This window comes from Symphalangus syndactylus, chromosome 18 (assembly GCF_028878055.3).
Source record: "Symphalangus syndactylus isolate Jambi chromosome 18, NHGRI_mSymSyn1-v2.1_pri, whole genome shotgun sequence".
Classification (NCBI taxonomy): Eukaryota; Metazoa; Chordata; class Mammalia; order Primates; family Hylobatidae; genus Symphalangus; species Symphalangus syndactylus.
Window position 1 is genome coordinate 45,086,073 of NC_072440.2, and position 14,004 is coordinate 45,100,076.

At 44.1% G+C, this 14,004-nt stretch overlaps 1 protein-coding gene and 1 long non-coding RNA gene across 3 annotated transcripts in view; one reads left to right on the forward strand and one right to left on the reverse strand.

Annotated features, from left to right (window-relative positions):
- LOC129467571 (uncharacterized) overlaps nucleotides 1-11,393 on the forward strand; it is a 100,629-nt gene extending 89,236 nt beyond the window's left edge. Inside the window, exons 2-3 of the long non-coding RNA XR_010116911.1 lie at nucleotides 2,956-3,073; nucleotides 10,947-11,393. This is a non-coding gene — a long non-coding RNA (uncharacterized lncRNA). The remainder of the gene's footprint in view (nucleotides 1-2,955; nucleotides 3,074-10,946) is intronic.
- Nucleotides 1-14,004, reverse strand: part of SNX18 (sorting nexin 18) — a 284,676-nt gene that overhangs the window by 124,222 nt on the left and 146,450 nt on the right. The window lies entirely within an intron of this gene.

Sequence of the window (14,004 nt, forward strand, 5' to 3'; positions counted from 1 at the left end):
ATCATCTGAGGTCAACCAGCCTGACCAACATGGTGAAACCCTATCTCTACTAAAAATACAAAAAGTAGCTGGGCATGGTGCCGGGTGCCTGTGATCCCAGCTACTCAGGAGGCTGAAGCCGGAGAATTGCTTGAGCCTGGGAGGCGGAGGTTGCAGTGAGCCAAGATCACACCACTGCACTCCAGCCTGAGCGACAAGTGCAAAACTCCACCTCAAAAAAAAAAAAAAGGCACAAATCAGTGTATAGCTCAGAGAGCTTTTGCTGTAAACACACTAATAGAACCATGACTATGATCAAACAAACAAAAAGTTACCAGCACCCCAGTAGCTGTCCTCTTGCCCCAACCCCAATCCCTATATCCTCCCAAAAGGTAAGCATAACCCTGCTTTCTGACACCATTATTGCTTGCCTGTTTTTAATCTATGTAAAAGTAATCATTCAGTATTTGCTTTTCTATGTACTTTTCATGAGTTTCAGCCTCACTGTTGCATGTAGCAATTATTCATTCATTTTTATTGCTCTATATTAGCATTTAATTATGTAAACACACCTCAAGTCTTATATCCGCTGTACTCTTAGTTTCCACTTTCATTTTTCCAGTTTTTCTCCCTTACATATAATGATGCAATGAATATTCTTGTATTTGTTTTTCAGTGAATATACACATGCATATCTTTTGTGGATAGACCTATTTGTTCTGGGCCATAGGTTTTATATATGTTCAACTTTAGTAGATACTAGAAAACAGTTTTCCAAAGTGGCAATACAAATTTTCATACTCACTAGCAGAGTATGAGAGTTCCAGTTGCTCCACATCTTCATCAACATGTGTTACTGTCAAGCTTTGTAATGTTAGTCATCTTGGTGATAACCAGTGAAGTTAGATGCCTTATCTTATGTTTACTGGCCATTTGGATATGCTTCTTTTATGAAATGCTTGTTCAAGTCTTTTGTTCATTCTTTTACCTTATAGCAATATCACGAAGATACTTTCCTATGTTTTCTTTAGGAGCTTTGTTTGTTTTACATTTAGGTTCATAGTCCAAATATAATTATGTATGAGGTACAGGTTCATATTTATTTTTCTGCATAAGAATACAATTGACCTAGCATGATTTATTACAAAGATCATCCTTTTGCCACTATTCTACAGTGCCATTTTTGTCATAAAATCAATTGTTCATATATGTGTGGGTCTGTTTATGGGCTCTTTAATATGACCCATTGTTCTAGTTGTCTTCCTTTCATCAATTAATATAATTTTGAGCTGGGAACATTGGTCTATAAGACCTGGTACTCAGGAATGCCTGATTGCAGGTAACAGGAAGGCTTGTAAAATGCTTGAATGCAGAAAATCCACTGAAATATTACAACCAGAAAGAATAGTAGAGATCATTTAATCTAATTCCCTTATTTTAAAAATGAGAAAGCAGGTCTACCCAGGTGTGCTAGGTATCTCTACTCCACCTGTTATTCCCCTGGAGATGGGCCTCCAAGGTTCACATCAGTGGGCTCCCTTATTTTCTGATTTCTGGTTGGTTCAGCTTATAGGGAGTACTGATTTGAGGATGCAGAAGGGTGAGGGGTCAGATATTTATTTTCTTAGCTACGTCCCTGCAGGCTGCTATTTCTTTCCACAGAAAGTTATGGCTCCTGATGGGAGGCCCTCTCCAAGAACACTCTTCTTCCAGATACCAATTAACATCTCCTTTCTTTTGCCCCAGGCCTGGAGTGGTAACACTTTCTCACTGTTACTAGTTCCAGGGTACTGCACTGGGATTCTGATGACATATGACTAAAGGCATCTATGTTCCAAACCAGAAGATAGGAGACAGAATCCAAAGAAAGGGCACATTGCATCCATCTCTTAACAAAGGTTTCTAGAATCTACCACATGACACTTCCACTCAAATTTCATTGACTATAACAAGATCACTTGGCCATAGCTGGCTATAAAGCTGAGAAATGTTCTAGTTAGCTAAGTGTCAAGGTGAAAATCTTATAAGTTAAAAATATCACTAGGGAATAGCAAGCAGTCTCTGTCACCCACGCCATATAATTCAAGTCTAGCCATTAAATACATATTCAGTGCCACTCCCGGTCATCATGATTCTGAGATTCAGAAATGAATAGTGCATGATCTTGGTCCAGTCTAATGCAGGATGGAGATTCCTACCTCCAGAAAATGACTGTGCCATACCTATGCTTTGCATTTGGGATTCAAGAGGGCATGAGACAGTGTCCCTGTCTTCAGACAGATGACCATAAAGACGTATCTGTTAGAACTCTTAGTAAATACAAATTACCCAGGGAGACACAGACAGGAATAGAAGAAGAGAACTGTTCTCTGAAGGAAGACCAGGAGTTTACCACAGGGACAAAGAGAAGACAGACCTTTCAGGCTCAGAAGCAGCAAGAGAAAGATACAAGGAATGAAAGCACAGTGTTTCAAGGGATCAGCAAGAATTCCAGGGATCTTGGAACATAACCTGCATAAACGGGAGTGGGTAAGGATGAGGCTGGACAAGTCCACAGTGGCCAAGGAAGGTAGACTCTTGCGTGCCAAGCACAGGCATTTCACAAATGCCTCCACCCACCCATCCCCCAATCTCTTCTGTAGTACTTGCCGGTGGAAGATTTCCACTAAGCCACCAATGAACAGTAACGTCCTATCTAGAAATACGTCAAGCTCAGGCCCAATTTGCATCCCTCAGTGAATTTATCAGAGATACAAATCTTGGAATTTCGGCCCCTTTCTTGGCTTGAACGATCTGATGGAATTTTGGAATAACTTACTTGGCCAGACTCATTCTCAACCTTGGGAAAAAAAGCAAGCAGGTGAGGGGAGAGGTGCAAGAGGACTCTTACACCCATCCATTTTAAAATTGCTCCAAATGGTTTATTTTCCAATAAAAACAAACATTTTAAATGAAAAATTTTTTTTCTTCCCACAGATATATTCTGGAAAAGAAGAGGAGGAGGAAGAAGAATGACTGTAAAGGAAGGAGCAGTACTGTTTTCATGAGGACCTACTATGTGCCAGACATTATTCTAGGTGCTGGGGCTACCATGGTGAGCAAGATGGTCCCTGCTGCCTCTAGGAGTTCATACTCGAATGGAAGAAAACTATTTAAAATTGTACTTATTATCTCAAATTTTATCAGGTATTGATAAATACTATGAAGAGTATAAAATGACACAGTAAAAAGTGATTGAGGACTCTTTAGTTGGGGTATGAAGAAGTTCTAAGAGGTGACAATTGAGTTATGACCTTGCATTAGTTTCTGATTGCTGCCTTGGTAAATTACCAAAATTTAATGACTTAATCCTACAAATTTATGAGCTCATAATTCTGAAAGTAAGATGTCCAACAGAGGTCTCATTAAGCTAAAAGCAGGTTGTCAGCCGGGCTGCATTCTCTCTGAGGGTCTAGGAAGAACCCATTTCCCTACCTTTTCCTGCATTGAGAGGATGTTAGCATTCCTTCCTGTGGTCCTCTTCCTCCAACTGCAAAACCAGCAGATTAGCATCCTCAGACCCTTCTGGGCTTTTGATACTCACTTTCCTGTCTTCTTACACTTAAAAGGACCCTCGTGAATACATTGGACCTACCTAGATAATCCTCCCATCTCTACATCCTTAACTTAATCACGTCAGTAAAGTTCCAAGGATTAGGACATCATCAGGGTTCGGGGGTAGGAGGGCATGGGGGCAGAAGAGGGTTGTTATTCTACCTATCATAGATCCAAATGATGGAACAAAGGCAGCTATGTGAAGATCTTAGGAAAAACCATTCCAAGCAGAAGGAAAAGTAATGCGAAGAATCTGCAGTGAGAATGAACATAGCACATTTAAGGGACAGAAATATGAAAACGAGGCCACATCTCTGGAATCTAGTTTTCTCTGTTATATCCTAGAAAGGAGGTTTGTTCTGTGGGCATGTCACATCTCAGAAATCAGAGAGAAGCACAGAAAAGCCCCCCGGCTCAGATAACAAGGCTGGCAGGTATTTGCTTATACACAGACTTGCTTGTAGCCTATCTCTGACACTTTGCCAAATTCTTCAAAATCTTACATTCTATTAAGAAATAACAAACTGCCCTTCCTTCCTTCCTTCCTTCCTTCCTTCCTTCCTTCCTTCCTTCCTTCCTTCCTTCCTTCCTTCCTTCCTTTCTTTCTTTCTTTCTTTCTTTCTTTCTTTCTTTCTTTCTTTCTTTCTTTCTTTCTTTCTTTCTTTCTTTCTCTTTCCCCTCTCTGGCCCAGGCTACAATCTACTCGGCTTGCTCCTGCCCGCGCCGCGGACTGCCTGGGACTGCCAGCGCCCGCCACCGCTGCCTGCCTTTTCTCCTTTGGATGCAGGCACGCGTTCACCATCTTGGCCACGCCGGTCGCCAGCTCCTGACGCCGAGTGCTCTGCCCGCCTCAGCCTCCCGAGGTACTGGGACTACAGACGGAGTCTCGCTCACCCAGTGCTCGGTGTTGCCCGGGCTGGAGTGCGGTGGCGTGGTCTGCCCTCGCGGCAGCCTCTACCCCCCGGCCGCCTGCCTTGGCCTGCCAGGGTGCTGGGATTGCAGTCCCTGCCCGGCCGCCGCCCCATCTGGAAGGTGGGGAGCGCCTCTGCCCGGCCGCCCCGTCCGGGAAGAAGTGAGGAGCGCCTCTACCTGGCCGCCCCATCCGGGAAGAAGTGAGGAGCGCCTCTGCCCGGCCACCCATCGTCTGGGAAGTGAGGAGCGCCTCTGCCCGGCCACCCACCGTCTGGGAAGTGAGGAGCGCCTCTGCCCGGCCGCCCCGTCTGGGAAGTGAGGAGCGCCTCTGCCCGGCCGCCCCGTCTGGGAAGTGAGGAGCGCCTCTGCCCGGCCACCCACCGTCTGGGAAGTGAGGAGCGCCTCTGCCCGGCCACCCATCGTCTGGGAAGTGAGGAGCGCCTCTGCCCGGCCGCCCCGCCCGGGAAGAAGTGAGGAGCGCCTCTGCCCGGCCGCCCCCGTCCGGGAAGAAGTGAGGAGCGCCTCTGCCCGGCCGCCCCGTCTGGGAAGTGAGGAGCGCCTCTGCCCGGCCGCCCCGTCCGGGAAGAAGTGAGGAGCGCCTCTGCCCGGCCGCCCCGTCCGGGAAGAAGTGAGGAGCGCCTCTGCCCGGCCGCCCCGTCCGGGAAGAAGTGAGGAGCGCCTCTGCCCGGCCGCCCCGTCCGGGAAGAAGTGAGGAGCGCCTCTGCCCGGCCGCCCCGTCTGGGAGGTGAGGAGCGCCTCTGCCCGGCCACCCGTCTGGGAGGTGAGGAGCGCCTCTGCCAGGCCACCCATCGTCTGGGAGGTGAGGAGCGCCTCTGCCCGGCTGCCCCATCTGGGAAGTGAGGAGTGCTTCTGCCCGGACACCCATCGTCTGGGAGATGAGGAGCGCCTCTGCCCGGCCGCCCATCGTCTGGGAAGTGAGGAGCGCCTCTGCCCGACCACCCATCGTCTGGGAAGTGAGGAGCGCCTCTGCCCGGCCACCTATCGTCTGGGTAGAAGTGAGGAGCGTCTCTGCCTGGCCGCCCCATCTGGGAAGTGAGGAGCCCCTCTGCCCGGCCGCCCCGTGTGCGTAGAAGTGAGGAGCTCCTCTGCCTGGCCGCTCCGTCTGGGAGGTCTACCATGGAGGCCAGAAGCAATGTGGGGGCTGGACGTGGTGGCTCACGCCTGTGGTCCCGGCACTCTGGGGGGCGAGGCGGGTTGATCACTTCGGACTAGGAGTTCGAGACCAGTCTGGCCAACTTGGCGAAACATGAAGAATACAACAGACAAACCAACCAACCAACTCAATGACAACAAAACAGGTCTACCCTGGAGTCATACTCTAATTTTTTCTATTTTCCTCCCTTTCTGATCCTTTATCCCACTTTCTTTTTCTTCCTCTTCCTTCTCCCTCTTCTTCGTCAAATAGAGGATTGAGTTATTATCACTGATCCATATAAAGTCCCTCTCTCATTTATTTTAACTCCCACCCCCATTTCTATTCCCCGACTTCCCATGTGCAACCTTCCTAATATATTTGATACGCATCTTTTTGTTTGTATGTATTTTTAGAAAATGTTTATTGTTTTTGTATGCAAAAAAAAATTAATAAAAAAAAATATATATATAAAAAAAAAAAAAAAGAAATAACAAACTGAGTGCTATTTTTAATATATTTGAAAGTTTTCACTGGAAATACCCACCTTTTGATTTGATGTTGGAAACCATTAGCATTGATTTTTCAAATATACCACCATTGATTCTCTACCAGCATATCAGATCTCCAGCTGAAGGAAGGTAGACTCTGAAGAATAAAATGACGGCTCAGAGAAGGTTTAAAATGTCTAGAAAATAGATGTTTCTCTTTCCACATGGATATGTGGTTCTTTTAAAAAGTGAAAGCATATAGTTTGAATCGTAAAGTAAAATAAACCAAACTGTATTCTACAAATCTCACAGAATAGATGTTTTCAATATTTTACATTAGCAGGACAATGGAGCAAGAAGGTAAAAACTGAACTTCTCCAGGGTTTATTTTTTGCTGTTGGTTCTCTCACACCAACTGAGCTAATCAAGCTCGTCCAACCTGTTTATAAGTTGCTGCCCTGCATGAAATCAATTGGACACCCTGTAAGGGTGTGTGGTATCAAAGGAGATGAGACAGTACATGAGGATGTTCACATACAAAGGAGTCAACTAATCGCTGGTGAAAGACCAAGTGAGGGGTGCTGGAGTCCATTCCCGCTGGACAAACCCAGCCTCCTTACCTGCTATTCTTTACGATGTGGCAACTCTCTTTTCTTTTCTATTTGTGCAGTGGCGCGCTCTCCGCTCACTGCAAGCTCCGCCTCCCAGGTTCACGCCATTCTCCTGCCTCAGCCTCTCCGAGTAGCTGGGACTACAGGCGCCCGCCACCACGCCCGGCTAATTTTTTGTATTTTTAGTAGAGACGGGGTTTCACCGTGGTCTCGATCTCCTGACCTCGTGATCCACCCGCCTCGGCCTCCCAAAGTGCTGGGATTACAAGCGTGAGCCACCGTGCCCGGCCTCTATTTTCTTTACTTGTTCATTTTAATATTTTTAATATCGCTAACATAAAACCTTTTGAAATATAATACGTAAAAGACACCATCATCCCCAATTTATTCTTCCCAAAAGCAACAATTATTAACTGTTTCCTTTGGGTCTATTCAGAATTGTCCTTCTACATAACATAATATAGTATAGTATTGTATCAGGTCATAATATATCTTATCATATCTGTTTTCCCCTGTCAATGGTGTCACACTGCACGCATTGTTGTGCAACTTGCATTTTTTTCACTTTGCTCAGTTCACTGGGCGACCTTCCATGGCAGCAAGTCAGCATTTTGAAAGTGCCCCATGCAGAAATGCAGACTTCATGCTTTCTCTGTGGTTCACTGTTTGTGGCTAAAGAAGAAAGTTACTGAAATATGTCCAGACCATCGCTTTCAAGAGAAAGGAATCTATTGTGTATGTAACTGACTTCATCCCAACGTATGATTTTGATTTGTCAGTTAGGATATTATTTTCCTTATCACATCATCTGAGATAATTAAAGGACTCTGAAATGTTGCCTTCATTCCTCTGATGACTTGTGAACAGAACTCTTGAAAGGCTTTCAAACTTGTCATTTCAAACTTGTCATCTCACTACATATCCATTTTAACACCCCAGGTCAAGTAATTTTTCTAAGAGAATGTACTGCAAAATGAGCTACAGCGTGAATTCATTACCATAAATTATGAAACAAGAGGTCATCGTGCTTGTGAACTTAGAAGAAACTTTAAAAAACAGAATGAATATTTCTTCATAAATCTTATAATGTTATGATCCACTTTGCATTTAGAAGGACATAAAAACAGTGTGAATTCCTCCTAGTGTATTTGGCGATTCCCTCTTCAAAGTGGTACCAGTGCCTTAAATAAGGGATTCAATTAAGATTTTTATTAATAGCACACAAAACATAGTTTTGAAAAGTGATGAATCTGGCCGGGTGCGGTGGTTCACGCCTGTAATCCCAGCACTTTGGGAGGCCGAGGCAGGCAGATCACTTGAGGTCAGGAGTTTGAGACCAGCCTGGCCAACATAATGAAACCCAGTCTCTACTAAAAATACAAAAAATTAGCCAGGCATGGTGGCGTGTGCCTGTAATCCCAGCTACTCGGGAGGCTGAAGCAGGAGAATCCCTTGAACCTGGGAGGCGGAGGTTGCAGTGAGCTGAGATTGCGCCATTACACTCCAGCCCGGGCAATAGCGTGAGACTCCATCTCAGAAGAAAAAAAAAAAAAAAAAAAAAAGGAAAGAAAAGTGATGAATCTAAGTTAATGCTCAAAGCACTAAAGCCACATTGAATAAATCTAAGTGAATTTTCCCCTTTCTTAAGCAAAGCCAACTTCAGTGTGGCCTTAGTGCTTTAAGGAGACAATGTAACTCTTTATGGAACTCTCATCTCCATGAGCGCACAAATGTAAAATGTTTTGTTGTTGTTGTTGTTGTTTTTTCCAAACGCATCAATTTTATCAGTTTTGTCAGGCCCTTAGAACTGTCTTTAAAAGAAAATTAATAAATCTCTGCTTTGGGATATATCACACTCTCTTAAAAAGGAAAAATATGACCTGAAATAACCTATTCTTCCTGCCAGCAATAGCCCAACCTAAACCAGATATATTCTGTGGTGTATGGTATATGGGCTTTATGACCAAGCAGACCTGTTTCATTTTGTTTTGTTTTGTAGCCACTTTTTTGAGATAAAATTCACATGCCGTACAATTCACTCAAACTTGGTTTTGAGTCCAAGTTTTTCAACTTCCCTAGGCTTCGGTCTTCTTATCTGTAAAATGGTAATAATAATAGTACAACCCTCTGATTTGCTGTGCAAATGAGGTGCTTGTGTTCAGTCTATCCCATGGCTAAATAAATGAAAGCATAACAGACAGAATAGTTTTTCATTTTTTACACACTCAACTTGGTCATTGAACTTTATAAGCAATCAGATCGCTGATTCTGATTTTCCACTTTGACAGTGAAAACCTTAATTCTGTTAATTTATGCTAATTTCAGGTACCAAATCTAGCTTAATTGAGTATTTTATCAGTCTCTGCTGATTAAACACTCGATCAATGAAAGATTCTGCCCCTCCCCTGCCTTGGGATGGACCTGGGTTCACAGGCAGCCACCATGGCAGTGTGGCTGGTTTGCATCTGTCCACTGTTGCTGCTGCAGTGGAGACTTCCATCTGGTCTCATGGGATGGGCAGTGCAAGGAGATAGAGGTTCCAGGGATCTTTCTGGTTTCCTCTGTCATCTTGGGCCCCAGAAGCCACTTGTTCCTGTCTCAATGCCCTCCAAATATTCAGGGAAACAGGGGGCATCTGTAGGGCTTTGTCTCTCAAGGGGCCCCGGCAGAAAATGAGGTAGAGGTTCACTGTCACTCTTTTTTTTTTTGTTGTTGCCCAGGCTGGAGTGCAGTGGTGCGATCTCAGCTCACTGCAACCTCTGCCTCCCGGGTTCAAGCTATTCTCCTGCCTCAGCCTCCCGAGTACCTGGGACTACAGACACGTGCCACCACGCCTGGCTAATTTTTTGCATTTTTAGTAAAGATAGGGTTTCACCATGTTAGCCAGGATGGTCTCGATCTCCTGACCTTGTGATCCGCCCACCTCGGCCTCCCAAAGTGCTGGGACTCTTGAACGCCAAACTGCAAGCTCCCTTCTGCACTCGTATGGAGGTAGGAGTGGAAGCAGGGCGTTTCACCATTGCACCTGACTTCCTTCTCTCTCCAAATTCTCTCTGCTACCCTCTCTTGTTCAGGTTTGCTGGGGAGCACAAGAAGCTGCGATTTTTGTTCTGCTGATTTCCATTAACACCCCCTACCCACCCCACCCTCACCCCTGGCAAATAGAGGCCACTAAATGGAGGTGAGCATGAGGAAGAAAAATGGAGCAGGCCCAGCAGGTTGACGTGTCTGATTTGCCACTGCAGCCACAGTGGTATTTCACGTTAGTTTATATTCTATATGTTTGATGGTTATCTTACCTCTACCATCACAAAAAAAAATCTGCATTTCTTTCTCTGGATGCAGATTTTGTTACTTATTTTTCTCTCTTGCAAGATGAAATCTGAAGGAATTCATGATTCTATTTTATGTCACTTTGCCCTCATCTCTTGCCTCCATTCTTTGATCTCTGATACCCTGTGTGTGAGGTACTGCCCTGTATGAAATCTTATGAGATGAATAGATCCTTCCAGAGTTGTCCAATCTTTTGGGTTCCCTGGGCCACATTGGAAGAAGAAGAATTGTCATGGGCCACACATAAAATACACTAACACTAGCTGGGCGCAGTGGTTCACGCCTATAATCCCAGCACTTTGGGAGGCTGAGGCAGGCAGACCACAAGGTCAAGAGATCAAGAGCATCCTGGCCAACAGGGTGAAACCCCACGTCTACTAAAAATACAAAAATTAGCTGGGCGTGGTGGTGCACACCTGTAGTCCCAGCTACTCAGGAGGCTGAGGCAGGAGAATTGCTTGAACCTGGGAGGTGGAAGTTGCAGTGAGCCAAGATCACGCCACTGCACTCCAGCCTGGTGACAGAGCGAGAATCCATCTCAAAAAAAAAAAAAAAAAAAAAAAAATACACTAAGACTAACGATAGCTAATGAGTTAAAAAATAAATCACACAAAAAAATCTCATAAGGTTTTAAGAAAGTTTACTAATTTGTGTTGGGCTGCATTCAAAGCTGTCCTGGGCCACATGAGGCTTGCTGCAGGCCTCAGGTTGGATAAGCTTGATTATATGTTGAAATCCTAGCCCCCAGCACCTCAGAATGAGACCTTACTTGGGAACAGTGTCATTGAAGATATAATTAGCTCAGTTAAGATGAGGACATACTAGCATATGGTGGGCCCTAATCTAATATGACTGATGCTTTGTATAAAACAGGGAAACTTGCAGCTACTTGGGAGGCTAAGGTGGGAAGATTGCTTGAGCCCAGGAGGTCCAGGCTGCAGTGAACCAAGATTGTGCCACTGCACTCCAGTCTGGGCAACAGATGCTGTGTGAAGATGAAGGCAGAGATCAGGCTGATGCTTATGGAAAGCCAGAGATTGCCAACAAACCACCAAAAGCTAGGAGAGAGGCCTGGAACAGATTCTCTCTGAGTCCTCAGAAGGAACCAACCCTGCCAACACTGTGATCTTGGACTTCTAAATCCCAGAACTGTGAAATAATAAATGTCTGATATCTAAGCCAGCCAGTTTGTGGTAGTTTGTTACAGCAGCCCTAGAAACCTAACTTATGGTACATATGGTTTTGTCTTCCCAACCCACTTATTTTTCTAGGAAATCTCTCTCCCTCCCCAACTACTGCAGGAGCAGCCATGTTGATCAACATGGCCACCTGCCACTGGTAGAGTTCATTGAAAACTGGCATTTGAAACCAGAGAACAAGTCTTCAGTGACTAAAGCTGAAAAGTATGAAACTCAGGAACTGCCAACAACCGTGTTTTCTACAACAAAAAGAAAGCCAGACTTCAGAAGACAAAGCTGGCATCCAGAGCGGCAGAGGTGAGGCGAGGGGAGAGAGCTGAGAGTTTCCTGCTCCAGCTCCACTGGTGCCCGAGGCCTCAGCTCTATCCAAACTTGGCTGTGACTTGAATTCCAGGACACTTAAGTGGCAGTCCAGTAAATTCTTTTTTTTTTTCTCAAGCCAATTCATAAACAGTCTGTGGTACTTACAACTCAGACTTCTATTTAACATCTTCTCCATAACTCACTCAGTCTCATTTTTCATAATAAGTGGAAGTTTGCCGCTCTAAGTAACTATGTCCTTACCAGACATGGGTGCAGGATCCAGAAAAGAGCATTAATAAAAATTAATGTTAGTCAGGAAATATGGCCGGACGCAGTAGCTCATGCCTGTAATCCCAGTACTTTGGGAGGCTGAGGTGGGCAGATCACTTGAGGTCAGCAGTTCGAGACCAGCCTGGCCAACATGGTAAAACCCCGTCTCTACTAAAAATACAAAAAAATTAGCCAGGGGTGGTGGCGGGTGCCTGTAATCCCAGCTACTCCAGGAGGCTGAGGCTGAGGCACAAGAATAGCTTGAACCCAGGAAGCAGAGGCTGCAGTAAGCTGAGATTGCACCACAGCACTCCAGCCTGGGTGGCAGAGAGAGACTCCATCTCAATTTTAAAAATAAATAAATAAAATAAAAGTTAGTCAAGAAATACATAACAAGTTTTATTAAACTTTCTTTCTTAGATGAAACTTTAAACTATCATAAACTACAAGAAATTAGATTGATTTCTTTACCTTTTAGATTAAAATCCAAAATAATTCATTAGCAAGCAACTTTTATCTTTCCTTAACAGATGGGAATGTTTTTTAACCTCTGAACACAGCATAGTTCCTTCATTAAGATAAAGAGTCATTTTGCAGAGTTGATTGGGATATCTGTGAAGGAATCATTTCAACGATTATGTTTTCATTAGCTTTATTTTTATTATTTATTTATTTTATTATTAATTATTATGAGAAATGCAGTCATACGATCTTTAACCAGAGTGGTCTCAAAGTCCTGGCCTCACGCAATCCTCCTGCCTCGGCCTACCAAAGTGCTGGGATTACAGGTGTGATCCAACATGCCCAGCTAGCTTTATTATTAAAGGATATATTAGTCCTGTGATAAGTTTCAAATGCCTGGCATTTTTCCTGAGAAAAGAGTTACTATTTAGAATGTTAACAATAAGGAATTTTTCTGTGTGCCCATTACCACAATTTTTTTAAATCTCAGAAAGTAAGTACTTAATCTTAATTCAGATTTACACACTTCTTAATGGCTTCTGATACGTCTAGAGATACAGTCTCAAAGGCTACCAGGTTCATGTCAGAAAAGGACAACAAATAAAAGTTGATCCTGGAGACTAGGAAATAAAATTCAGCAATTCTCGTGCTATTTTGTATACTAATCAGGGAATGCATTAATTTTCTGTTGCTGCATAATTATAATTTACCCCAGAACTTAATGGCTTAAAGCAGCATTCGATATTTATGATCGCATATGATTTCTGTGAGACAGGAATTCGAGAGTGATTCAGATGGGTAGTTCTGGCTCAAAGCTTCACGTGAGGCCGCAGTCAAGATATCAGCCAGGGGTGGAGTCTCCAGAAAGATTGACATGCACTGAGGCCTTCACTTCCAAGGTGACTTGCTTACTCATTCATATGGCTGGCAAGTCGATGCTGGCTGTTGGCAAGAGGCCTCAGTCCCCACCACGTGGACCTCTTCATTGTGCTGCTTGAGTGTCCTCATGACATGACAGCTGGATTCACCCAGAGTAAGTGATCCAAGAGAGAGCAAAGATAGAAGCTGCAATTTTTTAATTACCCGGCCTTGTAATTAGGCGCCACATACTGTTATTTGCACAATATCCTATTGGTTACACAGGTCAGCCATATTCAACACGAGAGGGTGACAATATTGGGAAGTAAAACTCATTGGGGGGTATCTTGGAGGTTTCCTATTCTTACTCTGGGTATTAATGAGAAAAACATTATTATGTTAAAAAGTATGGAAAATGCTTTTCAAAATTAATACACCTAAGAAAATTTCAACAAAATTCATAATAGAGCCATAGAATTCTAGAATCAGAAAGAAACTTGGTTATCAACCAGTGTAACTTAGTAATGGAGAATGAGTCTCTGAAAGGTGAGAATTTTTTTAACTTTATATAGCAAATTAGTGACTGGATCAGGCTTAGATCCAGGCCTCTTTACTTCTGGTTAGGGCCGGTGGTGAATAGGCTGGCTTGGAAATTAACATCCGTTCCAATCTCCTTATAGTATGGCTTCCTACTGCAGCGGCTGGAGAACCTAAACCATATGATTCGCAAAATCCCTTGCAGCTAGGGTTTTGGATGTGATTTGGGTTAAGGCAATCAGACTGCAGAAGTGAGATCTGGAAACTGGAAGTGACATAGCAAATAGGCTACTGGAACTTGT